This window comes from Aotus nancymaae, unplaced genomic scaffold, assembly GCF_030222135.1.
Source record: "Aotus nancymaae isolate 86718 unplaced genomic scaffold, 86718_ANA_hifiasm-v0.15.2.pri h1tg000040l, whole genome shotgun sequence".
Lineage (NCBI taxonomy): Eukaryota > Metazoa > Chordata > Mammalia > Primates > Aotidae > Aotus > Aotus nancymaae.
The window spans coordinates 112,330,080-112,348,392 of record NW_026988454.1 but is presented as its reverse complement, the minus strand read 5'-3'; the positions used below and the strand labels follow the sequence as shown (position 1 = coordinate 112,348,392).

General features: G+C 34.2%; 1 long non-coding RNA gene across 1 annotated transcript; it reads left to right on the top strand.

Moving 5' to 3' along the window:
• The first annotated feature begins 11,995 nt into the window (after positions 1 to 11,995).
• On the top strand, positions 11,996 to 17,299 carry LOC105709576 (uncharacterized). Its single transcript, XR_001105552.2, has 2 exons — positions 11,996 to 12,219; positions 16,977 to 17,299. It is a non-coding gene; the product is annotated as an uncharacterized LOC105709576 (long non-coding RNA).
• Positions 17,300 to 18,313: the final 1,014 nt, after the last annotated feature.

Sequence of the window (18,313 nt, the reverse complement as noted above, 5' to 3'; positions counted from 1 at the left end):
CTCAAAAAAATCAGAGGTGACACAAACAAATGGAAAAACATTCCATGCTCATGGATAGAAAGAATTAACATTGTGAAAATGACCAGACTTCCCATAGCAATTTATAGACTCAAAGCTATTCCTATTAAACTAACACTGGCATTCTTCACAGAATTAGAAAAAAAAATATTTTAAAATTCTTATGAACTGCCCCCCACAAAAAAAGCCTGAATGGCCAAGGTAATCATAAGCAAAAAGAACAAAGCTGGAGGTATCACACTATCCAACTTCAAACTATACTACAGAGCTACACTAACCAAAGCAGCATGGTTACTGGCACAAGAGCAGACACATAGAACAACAGAACTGAATAGAGAACCCAGAAAGAAACTGCATACCTACAACCATCAGATCTTTGACAAACCTGACAAAAACAGGCATTGGAGAAAGAATTCCCTATTTAGTAAATGATGCTGGGATAACTGGCTAGCCATATACAGAAAATTGAAACTGGACCCTTTCCTTAAATCATATACAAAAATTAAATAAAGATGAATTAAAGACTTAAATGTAAAATGCAAAATTATAAAAACCTATGGGAAAATTTAGGCAATACCATTCAGAACATAGGCATGGGCAAAAATTTCCTGACAAAAATGACAAAAGCAATTGCAACAAGAGCAAAAATTTACAAATGGAATCTAATTAAACTAAAGAACTTCTGCACAACAAAATAAACTGTCAACAGAGTACACAGATAACCTACAGAATTGGAGAAAATTTTGCAACCTATCCATCTAACAAAGGTCTTATATCCAGTATCAATAAGAAGATTAAACAAATTTATTATACAGGAAAAAAACACCCCATGCATTCTCATACTTTGTTTTCAAACACATTTTAGCAAATGTTTTCATACCCACTTGTGAGTTTAAGAAATCTTGATACGACAGTAAGGACTATTGATTTTGGGGGTATTGCAACCAGTAACCATCTTGGGACAAGTACAGGTTGATAATGTGTGTTAGGGCAGTTTAAGAAAAGCACAATAGTGAAATGATTTGGATCTAAGACTCATTTTGACCTGGTTTAATCCAGCTCTGCTACTTAAAAGCTTTGTGGTCCCAGGCCTCTTTGTGCTTCAATTTCCTTATCTGTAAAGTGCTGATAAAACTATTGGTACTTAATTCATATAACTGGTTTAGGTATTAAATGAGTTAGCGATTGCAAAGCACTTAGAACAGTTCATGGCATGTAGTGTAGCCCCAGTAAATATCTGCAATTATTATACAAATGTTTATTCATGAGGCTTGGAGCTAGACCCCCTCCCCAACCTTTTCATAACAAGCTTACTGGGCCTGAGCTGGTGAGTAGAGAGAAATAAATGAACTAATGGAGAGATTAGAATTGAAAAAATTCTGTCATCCCAAATAATAGAATAGAGTAAATTGGCAAACATTTTCTCATTGATATTCAGGGAGAGCAAGTGTAATTAAAAATAATGATAACACCAAAAATGCTTCTGTTTCACGATTTTCTAGTTGAAAGTTCAGGAGTTGGGGATAAGAATTATGCTAATGAAGATTCTTCACTTTTTTTCATTCCCCCAGTGTCCCACCCTGTTTACTCTTCTGATTACTGCAGGACATTCAGTGTGAGAAGAATAATTCTATAGATAAACTACTGACAAAATATTGTTTTCAAAGCTCTTTAAGACCTGAGTGATTGATGCCTGTCATTAATTCACATCCTGATCACAATGAGGACGTTTTGGCTGCCATATGGAGTGTGGGTGGGGCTCAACAAATCCTCCCCACAGCACATACACTCAGAAGCTGCAAATGTCCTTCATGTATGCGAATGTTTGAGAGCTGTCACAAGTACATATTCAGATGTTATACTATTTTAGATTTATGTTAATATGCTACAGGGTTAGCATGAGAAGTCAGGAAGTGTCATTTATATGTGACTTTGGTAACAACTTCTATCACCCCACCACACGTCTTGTCACATTCCATGCTGTTCTGGAAGTGGCTTATGTTGCCACCTGATCTTAACACTCCAAATTATCATTAGATTCCTCTTGTAGCATCCCCAACATCCTTTAATTTCTGAGTTGTGCAGTCCACGTCTGGTTAATCATAACATATATCTTCAAAAGCCTCGAGTCAATTTTGATTACCATCTGCTGCACATTTGAATGCCATTCCGGTAATGGAATGGCCAGACTGACATGTGTTATACTCAAACCTTCATGTCAAAGTGCAGAAGCTAGTTTTGAAAAACTTAATTGAAAGGCATTCTTTTAAAGGGACATTACTCTTGACTACATATATGCATCATTTTAATTAGTATCTCTCTTTGTTCTTTTTAGTAATTTTTATTTCTTCTTGAACCTCTTAAATGAACCATGCTCTCTTTATGAAATGTCTAGAGAGAGAAGATCTACAATGGTAATGTAAGTGGTCATCTGTTACCCCTGGAAAGTTATGGAGGCATTATAGAAATGTAGAAAGCTTGAAAGGCTGGGAAATGAGATGCTTGAAGATATTGAGACTTTTACATTTATTTATCTCTTCACCCCCTCATACACACAAAACTCCAGGGACATTTAGTTATTTGACATTGTAGTGTGTGCAGTAGAGGGAGATACATTTTTTTCTCTAAATTATTCTCATCTTAAAGGTATCACCTCTCACAGCTTGAATGGTTATTGTGTCTATAGTAAAACAATAATTATTATCACAATGATTTATTCAATGTGTTTCAGGCTCTATTATTCTTGCAATTGCCATTCTCATCAGCATCAGCCTGGCAAATAGTACTCAAATATTAGTTCTCCTGATCATCCTCCTCTAAGTTTCACTCAGGTACTGCGAGGTATGGAGTACTACTGTGACAAGCCTGGGAGATCATATAGGAGGATACACATTTCTATTCTTAAAGAATTCCTAATCCTAACTGGAAGGATAAAATCAGTTCAAACACACTGACAACAACAAAAGGTGCTCAGTAAGCATTCAGTCAGAAAACATTTATGAGGAATAGAGAATCTCCTTTAGCACCCCATCATGAGTACTCTCAAAGGTTCCTTATAGGGTTTTTCAGTATCTCTATAATTCATATACATTTATTGAATAGCTATTATGTGCCAGATCTCTGTGAAGAATTCCAGCCTTTCCCACCTTATGAGAAACCCTTTCCTGAGAGTGAAGTCATTCAGATTGCAGAGCATGCTAAGTTCATCTAATAGGGACTGTCAGCGAGTCTCTATTTTCATGAAGTATAGAGCCCCAAGAATAATTTACCTCAAAAAATAATTTTCTTAGCCTCAAAAGATACTCTCATTCTATGTAAATATATGATTTAGTTGAGGTGAGAATTTAATATGATATGTTTTTACAAACCACTTGATATCATTTTCCAATTTTTATTTTTTTATCCCTTGATGTCTCTTCAAATGCTGATCCTTTAACTCATAAAAGCTGGATTTCTATGTTCAAGGGCAAATACAGCTACTCAGAATTTCCAGTGTTAGGCAAAATAATTTTGATATGCTGCCTCAACTCTTACTTGGAAGAAGGTATAAAAATATACTTTTGGCCTGTATTCAATCCCCGTGGCCTTGTCCATGCTGATAAGTTTGTGTTCCAAATTTTTTGATTGGCCTTCTCTATCAGGATAGAAAGCTGAGATTGAATTTGCTGAAAAGCTAGGTCAGTTTATTTGAGAGTAAAAATAATAAGAAAAGATTCAAGGATGACATTTTTGTATTTTAAAATTTAAAATTTCTGCTGCTTTTTTGGAAATGGGGTAATTCCAGAGCTGAAATTTTACAATGCATTTAAATGCCTATCTAGCCATTAGCAAAGTATTAGAACAAAGTTCTTGAAATGAGTACTCTTGGCTAGAGTGATCACCTACAGAAGCATTACATGGAAGCCAAATCAAATTATTTTTGGAATAAAGAAGATTGTTTACTAAAAATAAACATCCAAATTCTCCTTTAGGTATACATTCAACAAGTATAAAGGAAGTAGTACTTTCTTGTAAATATGATGTTTTGCCAAAGTTCTAATCATAAACCAAAAACTGCAAGATTTATTTAAAATAAGTCCTAGTAACTGAGTGAGGTTTGGCTTCAAAAGTATTGTGTTTTGAATTTATTACGATTAACCTCATTTTGTCATTTGTATGACACATGTTCCCAAAGGATATAAAGATATTAAAGCAAAACTTAAGAGTCATGGCAAAATAGCATGATAATTGGTGTTAAATAGATCATTTATAAAAGTTTTCTACCACAGTAGCTCATCTCTCTCCAACTGCATTTCTTTTTTCCCTACTCCCAAATGATGCCAATTATCTAAAACTATGAACAATATTTTGTTACGTTTCATTTGTCAGCTTATTAACTCAGTTCATCATCCCTTTCCAACCCATTTATCACAGTTACTTTACATTCTGCAATAGTTTTAATTATAATATTATTACAGCCTGTGAAGGTATTTATCAATGACCATTACTAAGTGAAATCTAAATACTAATTTGCCTTTTATGGATTCTTTAAATTGAATTTTGTGTTTTCTGTTCTTTTTTTAGCTTCTCAGAGGAAGTACTTTTTTCCCATCTTTGTACTAATATCAAATTACTGTATCAATATGTATAACTTTTCTATGAGGTTTGGGAGAAAGTTTAGGGTCTTACTTTGCCCGTAATCCTTCATTTATGCCATTTCTCTTAGAGTTTGGCTTTACCTATATAAAGTAATAATACTCTATGTTTACAAAACATCTTTCCTTCAGCGGCTATTATTTAAAAAGATGTTTAACTTTCCCCAATAACCTCTTATAGATTTGTTTCTCAGGTAAACATATTTTTAAAACAATTAGTTGATTTCTATTTTTGAAAGTAAGTGAATTTCTATTCAGTGCATCATATAGCAACAAAAAGTGACAGAAATGTAAAAATTCATTTGCCAAGGCATATGTGAACAGTACTGTCATTTTCTTGTTTCTACAGCAGGCCTGTGGAAACATAACCTCATTTATCTACTTGGAATAAGAATTTGGCTAGCCTACATAGAGTAGGCTATTTTGGTGTCCCAACATTTATAGCCTACACAGATAATGAACGTTTTTCTGAGTGCCTACGCGATAACCACTAATTCTCAGGTTACAAGTTCATCTATATGGTGCCATGTGCCCCAGAAATGCCTACCAGTCCTGATTTCAAATATTCAGCCTCATCATATCCATAGCTTCAATTATACTTTAAAAACATATTTACTTGTTTGGATTTGGAAGATAATATAGTCACAATACAAGTGACTTCAAATTTGCAATATTCAAAGTTGAAGGATTCTAGGGAAAAAAATGTATACATTATTGTTTTGAAAAATCATGAGCAAGTTGAAAAAACTTCGCATTTCCAGTTTTAATTTTGGCTACTGTGTGTTTAGGGTTCTCATAGGTATGCTACAAAGGAAGCTGGGATCATGTTGAATGCCCATGGCAGCTTTGTATGCCAACTTAGTTCTAGTCACGGCACTAGAATGTACAGTGAGCATATTTGGAACACTTATTCAGCACTGGCTGCATTTTGGCAGTATCTTTTAGTGTAAGGATGAGGATGAGTCTGATTGGGAAGAACTATCCTTATGCAGATGAGGAAATAAACATCAGAGAGAATGTGATAAAGATTTTCATCCAGATTTACGTGGCTCTAAAATTAGGACAATTATTTCTATACTGTTATACCTCTTTTATCAGTTTCCTAGGGATGCCTCTAACAAAGTAGGAAACATTTGGTAGCTTAAAACAGCAAAAAATTATTGTCTTTCAGTTTTATAAGCTAGAAGTCTGAAATCAAGGTGTTGGCTCAGCCATGCTTTCTCCAAAACCTGTAGAGGTCAATCTTTCTTTGACTCTTCTGATTTCTTGTTTTTGTCAGCAATCCCTGGACTTCTTTGGGTTATAGATGCAGCATTCCAATCTAAGTGACCAGAGGTTATGTAATTTTTAATCCTCCAAGACACTTGACCTAAAACAAATTAGACACTTCATGCATATTCATGTATTTGAATTGAATTGCATTACATTGAATTCTCACAGATGAACAAAGTAGAACAACAGAACATTACATAGGGATGCCCCATTGACTTCTGCATATGTATCCATTGGCTGTAGTTTCTTGATGCAACACGTTTTAGAAAGTCTGGGTGAGTCAGTGATGAACAGGGAGTAATGCTACATCTTCCACATTGAGCTAGAGGAAAATGTTGTCTATCCAGTTCCATGAGATTAAGATAGTCCACTTGGCTCATCCTGGAGGAATTTTCATTCATGATTTACTTAGAAATCAGGTTAAAATGCAGTATTAATCTCAGTCCTCCCAAGAAACAGAATATATACACATACATACAATATGAAGAGGTTTTCACAAATTGGTTTATGTACTACAAAAGGCTAAGAAGTCTTATGATCTGGGCTAGGTGTAGTGGCTCATGCCTGTAATCCCAGCACTTTGGGATGCCAAGGTGGGCAGATCATGAGGTCAAGAGATAGAAACCACCTTGGCCAACATGGTGAAACCCCGTCTCTACTAAAAATACAAAAACTAGCCAAGGATCATGGTGTATGCCTGTAGTCCCAGCTACTCGGGAGGCTGAGGCAGGAGAATCACTTGAACCTGGAGGCAAAGGTTGCAGTGAGCTGAGATTGCACCACTGCATTCTAACCTGGTGACAGAGTGAGACAAAAGTCTTTGAGCTGGAGACTCAGGAGAGCTGGTATGCTAGTTTAAAGGTTTAAGAACCAGAAAAACCTAAAATGTAAGCTCCAGTGGGAATACAGCAGATCTATGTCCCAGCTCAAAAAGAGTCAGACTGAGAGAGTAAATTTTCCCTTCTGTTTTATGTTTTATTCACATCCTTAAAATATTGGATGGTGCCAAACCACACAAGGGAGGCCAATCTACTATACTCAATTTCCCAATTCAAAAAATTAATCTCACTCAGGAATACTTTCACAGGCACACTGATAAACAATGTTTAATCAAAATATCTGGGCATCTCATGTCACAATCATATTGAACGTAAAATTAACCATTACCAATGCTTTTCCTGCATTTTTGAGAGAACCCTTCTACATATTTAAATGTTCTTTAAGAAGCACATTTTCCCTTCCATGACCACACCCTACCCTCAATGCCAATTGTAGGTGATCAGTGTTAGTGGAGGTGAAGGGGTGAAAGCAGAGAACCCTGTGTTGTCAAAAGAGGAAGCAATTCTGATGGCGAATAAGCAGTTTTCCCTAAATCCTCTGTAATGGTCACTGCAGACCTCCCATTTTTTTTCTCTTTATGTCCTCTAGGTTCCAAACTTGGCCCAGAATTTTATTTCAGAAGTAAATGAGAATTATAAGCAACAGATCCATAATTGAAAAAGCAGAAAGCTATGAATTTATACATACTCATATTAGAATCCCAGGTTTACTTCTTATATCGTAGGAAGTCTGAGGGCTTGACCTCTTTAAGCCATCAGGTTTCACTTGTAATATGAGGAGATGAATGCATTACACGAGGGTTATTTTGAGAAATGATTGAGATAATAAAATAAAGTATACTTAGTATCACACAGCTAATGGATAGTAGAGCTAAAATTTGAAATCAAGGATTAGTTAATTACTTCGCCCATGGGCTAAACCAAGGGCCAGCAAATCATAGCTTGCAAATCAAAGTCAACCTTCTACCTGCCTTTAGAAATAAAGTTTTATTAGAACATAATCATGCTCATGTTTAAAAGGGCATTACTCACATAGCTTTCACAATGGCAGAGTTGAATAGCTGTACTGGAGACAAAAATCTAAAATATTTACTGCAGTCATACCTTGCTTTATTGCACTTTGCTTTATGACACTTCACAGATATTGTATCATTTATAAATTGAAGATATGTGACAATCCTGCATCACGTAAGTCTATTACTGCCATTTTTTTAACAGCATGTGCTTGCTTTGTGCCTCTGTATCACATTTTGGTAATTCTCAAGACATTTCAAACTTTTTCGTTAGTATTATATCTTTTATGGTGATCTGTGATCAGTGATCTTTGGAATTACTATTGTAATTATTTCGGAGCACCACAAATCACACACATATAAGAAAGCAAATTTAATTGGTAAATCTTGTGTGTGTTCTGACTGCTCCACTGACCAGCTACTCCCCCATCTCTCTCCCTGTGCTCAAGCTTCTCTATTCCTTGATACATAAAAATATTGAAATTAGGCCAATTAGTAGCCCTACAATGGCCTGTAAGTATTTGAGTAAAAGAGTCATCTGTATCTTACTTTAAATCAAAAACTAGAAATGATTAAATTTTATTATGAGAAAGATATGCTGAAAGCCAAGACAGACCAAAAGCTAGGTCTCCTCTGTCAAAAAATTAGTCAAGTTGTAAACACAAAGGAAACATTCTTGAAGGAAATTGAAAGTGCTCTCCAGTGAACACACAAATGATGAGAAAATGAAACAACCTTATTGCCAACCTGGAGAAAATTTGAATGATCTGGATCAAAGATCAAACTAGCCACAACATTCGCTTAAGCCAAAATCTATTCCCTAGCAAGGCCCCAACTATCTTCCATTCTATGAAGGCTAAGAGACAAGAGAGAGTTGCAGAAGAAAAGCTTGACACTAGCAAAGATTGGTTTATGAGTTTTAAGGAAAGAAGCCATCGTCATGAAAAGTACAAGGCAAAGCAGCAAGTCCTCAGGCAGAAGCTGTAGAAAGTTATCCAAAAGATCTAGCTAAGATCATTGATGAAGGTAGATGAACAAAGAATAGGTTTTCAATGTGTAAGAAGCAGCCTTATATCAGAAGATGCCCTCTAGGACTTTCATAGCTGAAGAAAAGAAGTCAATACCTGGTTTCAATGCTTTGACGGACATGTTAACTCTCTTGTTAGGAGCTAATGCAGCTGGTGACTTTAAGCTGAATCCATTGCTCATTTACAATTCTGAGAATACTAGAGTCCTTAAGAATTGTAATAACTCTACTCTGCCTGTACTCTATAAATAAAACAACAAGGCCTGGATGACAGCACATCTGTTTGTAGCATGGTTTACTGAATATTTTAAGCTCACTGTTGAGACTGACTATTCAGAAAAAGAAGATTCCTTTCAAAATATTGCTGTTCACTGAAAATGTACCTGGTCACCCAAGAGCTCTGATGGAGAGGTACAAGGAGGTTAATATTGTTTTCATGACTACTGACACAACATCTATTCTGTAGCCCATAGATCAAAGAATAATTTTGACTTTCAAGTCATTATTTAAGAAATACATTTCATAAGGCTATAGCTGCCATACTGCCATAAATAGTGATTTCTCTAGTGGATTGGGGCAAGTAAACTAGCAAACTGAAAGCCTTCTGGGAAGGATTCAGAAGGTCTACATGCCATTAAGAGCATTCATAATTCATGGAAAAATATCAAAATATCAACATTAAGAGGGGTTTGGAAGAATTTGCTTTCAACTCTCATGGATAACTTTGAAGGATTCAAGACTTCACTGGAGGAAGTAATTGCAGATGCAGTGGAAATAGCAAGAGAACTAGAATTAAAAGCAAAGCATTCTAATTCTCTTATTAGAAGTGAAGATATGACTGAATCGCTGCAATCTCAGGATAAAATGAACAATTGAGGAGTTGCTTCTTATGGATGAAGCAATGCAAGTGGTTTCTTGAGATGGAATTTACTCCTGGTGAAGAGCTGTGAACACTCCTGAAATAAGAACAAACGATTTAAAATATTTCACAAACTCAATTGACAAAGCAGCAGCAGGGTGTAAGAGTACGGATTCCAGTTTTGAAAGAAGTTCCACCGTGGATGAAACGCTATCAAAACAGCATCACATGCTACAGAGAAATGTTTCATAAAAGGAAGAGTTACTCCACATGGCAAACTTTGTTGTTGTCTTTTTTTAAGAAATTGCCACAGCCACCACAACTTTCGTCAGCTACCACCCTAGTCAGTCACTAGTCATTAACATCAAGGTGAGACCCTCCACCAGCGAAAAGATGGTAACTCACAGAAGGCTTCGATGATTGATAATGTATTTTAGCAATAAAGTATTTTAAAATTAAGGTATATATATCTTGCAGGCATAATGCTATTGCACACTTAATAGACTGAATATCACATATTTTAAATATAACTTTTACATGCACTTGGATGTGACTTACTTTATTACAATATAGCTTTATTCTAATATTTGCTTTATTGCAGTGGTCTAGAACTCAACCTACAATATTTCCAAGTTATGCCTATATTTGATTTATTTGATTTATTGCATAACAAATTTGTCTGTTCCTGGTCTAAAATATCACAGTCTACTGCTGGAGTTACTTGTGATAATGTTTGAATTTAAAAAAAAAACACATGAAAAAAAATATGTCTTTAAAGACAAATAAAAATTAAACTAAAGACATAATAAAAAGTCTACTCATTTTAGTGTATTAGGCAGTATGTAGTTTTTTTTTTCATTTTCTATAATGTAACTGGAAATCATATTTGGCAGCAATTCAAGTAAATAGTGCTACTAGATACATTCCATTTTTCTAGGAGATATCTATTCTAACAATAAATTATTTTAATATGTCCCTGCTGGTATAAGGGTATACCACTTATGCACGTATACCACTGTGTGTTGTGACATACTATCTAATAATAATACAGCTAATAATAGTTATATCATTATTAACAAGTTGTCACTCTTAGTTTGACAAGGATTGTTCTGTCAGGGACAGATGGACAATATTATTCAACAATAACAATTCAACCAATTGTTCTTTCTTTTTATACTGTGTCTAAGAAATGTAGCATCCTGTGGAGGACTGGGTATTTCTAGTACAGCCAGTTACAATTTAACTGCCTTCTAGTAATCCGAGCTTTGTGTTTCACTAAAAAATTTCAAAAAATGAGCCACCTGTAGAATTTATAAAGGACGTTTCTTTAAAAAATGAATGTACTTCAAACTGCTCACGTAAATAGTTTCTAACACATATATCAGAATTAGCAAGGCTATCCCTATAATAGTCCACTTTTAACTAAATCACATGTGAAATAAAAAAGAAAAAGAAAAAACTCTCAATGCTGAGTTCCTGCAAAAGATACTGTTTAACTTGTCAGATTTATTTTTTAATCTAAATTCAAAATAATAAAATAAAAATTAAAAAGCTTAAAACTCAAAGTTAATGCATATCTTCAAATTTGCAACGTATTTACATATAAGTAAAAAAAATCAGCAAAGTTTATTTTCCACCTTGTATACCGAGAAATGATAGTTTGTACCTCTTGAATAATTCACAAGTTTGAGTCCTAAGGCATACATATATAACGTATATGTGTATATATATCTATATATTGTATATATACCTAATTATTCTGGCAGCAAATGTCAAAAGGACAAAGTGGCCACAAGTTATAATGGGTTGGAGAATTTGAATAGAATGTGGATCTAAATTACTGTATTATGTTACCTTGTGGAAGTCTTATTGCTAAAATTTTGCACTGTTAGGCAGTAAACTAAAAGAAAAAAAAAGAAATGGAGAAAGTGTTAATTTTTAAGCAAGTTTGACAAAGATTGAGTTTCATATGACAAATATTGTCAGCAAGACAGGATTCTGTCAGTGGAAGAAGTTTAAACATTAACAATTTCTGTCAGGCTGTTGACACAATCATGGCAGACATTTCCCAAGATGCCGAGATGACTGCTGGCATTTGTCAACAATCCTGTCATAGTGACAGCAATAAGACCATGTCTGGAAATGTGACAGTTTTGGCTTTGTGCTCCCCTGAGCAATAGCCCAGGTGTTCAGAGAAAGTGTGGGAAAACCCATATTTCTGCATTGTCATTCGAACACAGAAAACACAGGAGGAAAATGAGCTGTCACTCCAATTCCCATGATGCCTTGCTGCTTAGCATAACTCTACAGTGCGGCCCTGGGTCCACTGGTCCATACTCTGACAGATAATTAAGAAAGCAGCAGCTTTTTCTAGACGGCTCTTCCTCATGATTTGCATTTTAGCCAGAGGCGACCAGTTATAAAAAAAACATGATGGAAAGATGGTAAGAAGCCAATTAGATGGATGGATGGCTGACTGACAGCTCTCTGGTATTACGACTCCAGATTTCAGACTACATAGCCTGGCAGTTTTCTGCAAGAACCAACTTTTTTGCAGGTTGGTAAAGCTGTTAAATGTGGGACTATATATAGTGCTGTGTAATTTTTGCAAAGTTGTACATTTTCCTTAAATAAGCATGTATTCTTTTCAATCAGGGTTTGCATTAAACAAGTTTCAACAATTTAATCACAACTTGCATCACTAAATTTAGCAATATTAAAATTCTAGACAACTTGTAGGCACATTAGCTGTGCCAGTAGAGAAGTGATTAAAAAGCTGAGAACCACTTTGAGCCAGCAGAGATAAAGTAAGCTAATAATTACAATGTCTGTGCAAATATGCTTTGGAACTTTGAATTGTACATTGTTTTCTTTTAAGCAAATAAAAAGAGACCCTAAATTTCCTCTCCATCGTTAGATCCTGCACACATATATTTGGTTATTATCCTTGTTCATAATATAATATATGCTCGTGTGTCTGTTATTTTAGCTAATTTTGAAATTTTAAAAAAATAAACTGTTAGTGTCAAGCTTCCAGTTTGGCCGTGATATTCTATAGCTTCTAGCCAATAGGAGCCAACTCTTCACAATATTTTCCAATTTGGAAGCTTCACCAATGTTTCCCGTGTGCTGCATGCCGTGTGTGTGTGTTGTATGTATACATATATATACAACACACACACACACGTTGTCAAAAGCAAACAATTTGCTATTAGTTTGACATGTCTTTATTTGTAGTTTGAAATAAGAGATTTTTCGTTCAAATTGTAAACACAACTCAGATTTGATTTGGATCTTGATATACAAAGGGTAGGCAATTATTCACTATACATTGAAGCTCCAGTAAAGAATATTAACCCAAAGCAGAAACCTGAGCGTACTTACTTACTGTGGGTAATGAATCTTCTACAAACTGAGGATAATCATTAAACCAATGGTGGGTCTGAATGTGTTTAGTTGCTTAAAACTAAACAATGTACATTTCAAAGTTCCACATATATTGCACAAACTACACTGATGTTGAAAACCACAACACACATAAAGTGTGACTGATAACCATTTATTTTTTTTTCTTTTTAAACTGTACTAATATTTGTCATTTTGCTCTGTTGAAACAAGATATGCTCAGTATACTAATAACAATTCCAAAAGATATTCTAACTGCGCATACTTAGAGAGTTTAAACAGAAGTTCAAATGAGTAATTTTTCTCCCACAGACATAACATAATACTAGTAGAAATAAAAATCGTCCTGAAGATTTTAAAATAATTTTTAAGGAAATTTATTTCTTTTCAATAACCAAAGACCCTAAACAATTAAAATAGTTTTACTATTTAATATTTTACTTCCCTCCTCATTTTCTATTTTAAAGGGAGAAATGCTGAATATAAAGTGCCCCAGTAAAGAAATTTTTTTCAATAACGAAAGTTAAAAAGCTTTGAAACATTTGTCTCTTTGGCTGGATATTTATGCTTGGAGTCTAGCTGTTTTGTTTGTTTGTTTTTATTTCCTCGTGTCTTCTGTTTTCAACAACTCATACTTTTTCTTGAAATTTATTTCACTGTTGGATTATCATATTTATTGAACAATGTTAATACATTGTGTTTTCACAAGGTCTCAAGGAATTTGCAGGCTTTAAAAAAATTAGAATTGAAACTTGAGGAATTACGTATTGTATACAGATTTTAAAATATCTTTGCAAATTTTCTTTTGTTTCAAACTATGCATTGAGAGACACTTTTTGTTTAAGGGACAATCTGAAGAGCAATACTTACTGAACTGAAATGAGTTCTGAAAATACTCGTTTTTGAAAGTGCCACTGTATCACTGTAGGGTAAAGAGACATGTTTCTAAATAAAAAATAAGGTGTGTCATCATCAAACCAAAAAGACATCTCACCACAAAACTCACAGGATTGTGCCTGGAAAATGTAGTAAAATTCACTGGAGCCTATTGCTACCATAATTTTCATATTAAACTTTGCAATTTGAGTGGCTGGAATTTGAATTTAAACAGGGAAGGGAAGTATATAAACAAGTTTCTTACAAATTATTTTTCTTCAGTATGTCTATATTTATAATTGAATATTTGGTTAAATACTACTTTTAAGACAGAGTTCTTTTTGAGATACATTATGAAAATATTCTCTTCAGTGCGTTTTATACCACAAAGTAGAGGAAAGAAAAAAGTAAAGAACATTTAAGATATGAATGTTAAAAATGAGTGAAAAGGTCATTTTCCTGGGGCTTTTTAAAGATAGTTTACAGAAATATAGCCTCATGGATCACTTTAAAATAAATTTTTATAATTCTATAAAATCATATTCTTCATTCAATATTTATAGGCACTTTCCTTAAGTAAAATAACAATTGACCTCAAACATCTTTTAATATCTTTTAAACCATGTCATCAAAGAATAATATTGCTTAAGGAATATTTAAAAATCATGTCATTAAGGAATGATGTTGTTTATGTTGAATTGCTATTTAACACCTCATACACTTTTCTAACTTTGTAAACACCCAAATGACCCTGTAAACCACCAGTCATAACACGCTGGTGAAATATTTGCCTCCTTTACTTATTGGATATAGAGCAGTTTCCAGGAGCCAAGGGATTACATCAAATCTGCTCACTTTCACTGATTTGGAATGGAGTCTGGCAGTTCATTTACATGTTATTTTGAGAGACAGAAAAAAAGGGAGAGCAAAGAGTATTCAAGGGACAGAGGTACTGAGAGAAAAAGAAATCAGCAACAGCTCTTTGTTATACTATGTTCATAAATTGTGCAGAATTTCACTTAAATGAATATTTTGAATTATGTAAGAAATTCAACCAATAACAAGGCATAGATACAGAAACGAGAACCTTCCTAAAGACTGGAAATGTGCATTGATCGCAGCAGTCAAACAAATCTTTCTCTCTTCCTCCCTGCCTTCTGGTAGTCACTCTAAAATTTCATTTTTAAGCACATTGCTGCCTCTGTCTTGTGTAACAGCTATCTGTAAGCTCTTTAAAGGCAGGAGCTGAAGCTAACTTGTCTTTTTATTGCTGCACTAACAATATCAACTTATAGTAGAGTCTCAATAGTGATTGAATTTAACGTAGCCTTTCACCTGGCTTTGCAGTCCTTAGTTCTCATACCTGAGGCAGGTTAACAACCTAGTTGACTAGTTAGTTCCTTGGGCCCAAGTTGTGACTGAGCTAGTCAGTTTTCTATATTCCTCAAGCATAAGCTGAGAAAATTTGAAGCACATACTTTGGTTGCAAGATTTGATGAGCAATGATGCTCAAGACTGAATGAGCAATGTATGCCCTAGTCATCATCATCACATCATATGATCATTGTAATCTATCGTCTAACTAAGGCTGACCATTGATAAGCATCTACACTATAGAGAACAGTTCTTATACCTATGACCTGTTAACTACTTACTTGGTTAATTTCAAGGCAATAGTGACTTCCATAAGGAGAACTATCCTGTGTCTACAGATAAACATGGTAGAATATTGGTGATTTCTTATCATTTAACCCAATTTTATTGAGTTTATCATTCAAACATCCTTGGAAAGTAAATATTTTAATCCTCATTTTGCACAGTTGATATCCAAGAAGTTAAGTGACTTTCTCTAGGTCTAATATCTAGAGTGTGGCAAAATAAAATTTGAACTGACATCTTTCTGATTTTCAAACCTCTCCTTTCATTGTACCTGACTTTCTTAAAAAGTAACTAATACCATAGTTGTTAGCATAAATATAGGTTCCAATTTTATTGTAGACATTTCTAGAGAAAAAAACTTATGACTAAGATGATAGTAGTGTGTAACTTTGTACATGAGTACCAACATTATTTATTTTAATTATGTTACTCTCTTGTTCTCAATACACAACAGAAATTTTCTTATCATCTGCAGAGTTTTGACTTGCTAAATAGGTAAAAATATTTGGACACTAATCTTGTTTTCAAATTTAATTTATGGAGGTAGAAGAAGAAATATAAGATAAAATAATTAAGTGTTTATCTTTTTGTAGCTCAGAATCTGTTAGAAAAAATACATAGAATTCTAATATTACTTGATACACATATTATAATGACTTTGTGCTCAGTCTTCTTAAGTGATTATACTGACTGGGAGAAAAAAGAGAACACTTAAAGTAAGAAGAACAGCATGAGCCTAAAATATGAGTGAGAGTGTCAAATTATCACAGGCATCTAGAGCATAGGGTGAATGCTATGAGGGAGGCTTGTGGACGGATGACTATGTGGAGAAATAACCCTGGAAATTCAGCCGGGGACAAAATAAAGAAATGACTTTCTTACCAGACTAAGAAGCTTACACTTTCTTCTAATGGGAATTCATCTGCGAGCCTCACAAGGATATGAGCAGATATGTGAACTGGGATGATAACATTAAAAGCAAAATGGAGCAGTGATGGAAAGTAAAAAGTTTGGTGACAGGGATACCACTGTGGGGACTGCTTCAGTGACAGGAATGATGAGTAACTGAGCTAAGACTGTGACAGTGAATTATAGAGATGAAGGTTTTATTACGGCCAGCCCTGGTTGGTAGCATATCAAAAATACCTCAATTCTTTGCAATTTCCTCTAGTTTTCTAACACTGATAACAGCTTTACTTTCATTAGATTTAGACCCTAAATCTGCTGGTAATTGCCCATTTTGATTGTTAAGCATAGTTCTCTGTCGCCAGTGAAGAGCTGGAGCAGAAGTAGAAAATGTTTAAGTATTTATTTCTTCTAGGGAAACAGTTCATTATATTAATATTAATTTTTCTATTTTTATTTTTTCAACAGAAGGTCATACATATGCTATTTGAGAGTTCACAGCTAGCCCTTCACTACTCAAATTGTGACTGTTATTGCCAGACTGCGGAGATGCACAAGAATTGACTTGAGAAGCAAGGGGATTATTCATGCTCCTGCACACTCTGTTATCTCTGGGAACTCTTAATCAATGCAGGGTGAGAGCCAGTTAGCACGACTGAGGTTAGGGTAAACGGGCTGTTCAGGGGAAGATAAATTAAAATGTGATTATTATTCAAATTGGAATATAGAGACCATAATCCAAGAAGGAAAGGAGGATAATATAAATAAATAAAAATTTACCTACTGAATCACTTGCTCTATTGAATCTAGTCCTTGAAATTCCAAAGATATTATAATATGCTTTGACTAAAGGGAATGATTTGGGGGATTTATATCTATATTATTGGCTTCTGCAGATATGCTGAAATATAAATTCTCACATGCTGGAAATGTCTACTAAATATACCTTGATATATAAATTAAATTCTTTTATAGAAAATTGTACTGTACTCAAAAATAAAAAAACCAAATTCTAAATAACAGTTGATGCTTCAGTGATTATGAAGAAAATAGATGGTGGACCAAAATTCTGGTTGTAAACAGTCAAATTTAGGTTACAACTTTGGAGCTCATTAGGGCTATAATAATGTAGTTTACCTAAAAGATTTTGAAAATACTTTCCTAATATTTAGAACCATGATTTCCTTATTTAATAATAATTTATTCTATGACTAGTTCAAAAAAGTGTTAGTCATCAATGTGTTTGCGTCGTCTTGTTCTTGAAGATACTGCTGCCATTGTAAAAGACCAGGGATTTAAATTCGTGTATGTCTTGATTGTCTGAACCAATTTACTTTATTTTTCTTACATTGTGCCTATATATATCTTGGTGAATCTCCTTTTTTTTTTTTTAAAAGTTACCTACCATGTGTTTGTATTTCATACTTTATCATATAGTTTGACTTTTTCCTTCACAATCTAGTTTCTAGATAGTTATGTTCACTACCGAGATTTCAGCTGTCTCTGGCATATGGCTTTGATGTTCAGTAACTTATGATCAGCAATTACTAGAACTGATAACAGACCATGGAAATTCAAATAAATCTTGGGGAATTATTTTTTAAAATACTTTGACATTCTCTCTCTGTATATGTGCATTCACATACATTGCTTTAGCTTCTTGTCACTTCCAGATATTTGGGTCAGAGCAGATAAAATTCAAGGCACAATGAACATGCTGCGCTTTTCTGTGCTTCAGGAGAAAACTTCTTTTTTATATTTATATTTATATTTTTTAATGTTTTTTATCCTCACCCTTGTACCTG